We start from the raw sequence: 1,057 nt of genomic DNA on the forward strand, positions 1-1,057 counted from the left end.
TGTGGTACGAATTGGCTGCTACATTTGAATCTGTTGGTAGTAAACGGTATATCTTTCTGTGAAACACACTCAGTACACAATGTGGGTGAGATTCTTGGGAAAAATTTCTAGGAACGAATGAAGAAGCACTTCGGGAAATCCCGTGTAGTACGAATATCACGGAAATGTCATATACAGCAGAACATCACTACGTTAAGTGATTCATTGTTCAGCGAGATGCAGATTACAGAGAAAGACATTCCCAACACAGTGTGTCATTCGAGGGCTTCAGTAAGTAAGGGGCTGTGCTTTGTGAACACAGCGTTGCAAAGGTGTGTACGTGCACTTTTATCCTGATTTGCTAGGTTTATTACAAGGAGACAACACAGATTACTGTAAATTCCGCGTAACACACACGAGAGTTTTGGAGACAAATGCTTTAATTCCTTCTCAAAGTCATAGTCTATGTAACTCATAGAGTTTACACCTTTCCAGGCCAGCTTTTCAGTCAAATCCTGTGTGGTACGAATTGGCAGCTACATTTGATACCATTGGTAGTAAACTGTACATCTTTCTGAGAAACACACTCAGTAAACAATGTGGGTGAGATTCTTGGGAAAAATTTCTAGGAACGAATGAAGAAGTACTTCGGGAAATCCCGTGTAGTACGAATATCCATGAAATGTCATATACAGCAGAACATCACTACGTTAAGTGATTCATTGTTCAGCGAGATGCAGATTACAGAGAAAGAAATTTCCGACACCGTGTGTCATTTGAGGGCTTCAGTAATTAAGGGGCTGCGCTTTACGCACCCATCATTGCACAGGTGTGTACGTACAATTTTATCCTGATTTGCTAAGATAACTACAAGGAGACAACACAGATTACTCTAAATTCCGTATGACACACACGAGAGATTTGTAGAAAAATGCTTTCATTCCTTCTGAAAGTCATAGTGTATGTAACCCACAGAGTTTACATCTTTCCAGGCCTGCTTTTCAGTCAAATCCCCTGTCGTACGAATTGGGTGCTACATTTGAATCTGTTGGTAGTAAACGGTACATCTTTCTGTGAA

The sequence above is a fragment of the Elephantulus edwardii genome, unplaced genomic scaffold, assembly GCF_000299155.1.
Source record: "Elephantulus edwardii isolate Elephantulus edwardi_28Jun2011 unplaced genomic scaffold, EleEdw1.0 scaffold00286, whole genome shotgun sequence".
Taxonomy (NCBI): domain Eukaryota; kingdom Metazoa; phylum Chordata; class Mammalia; order Macroscelidea; family Macroscelididae; genus Elephantulus; species Elephantulus edwardii.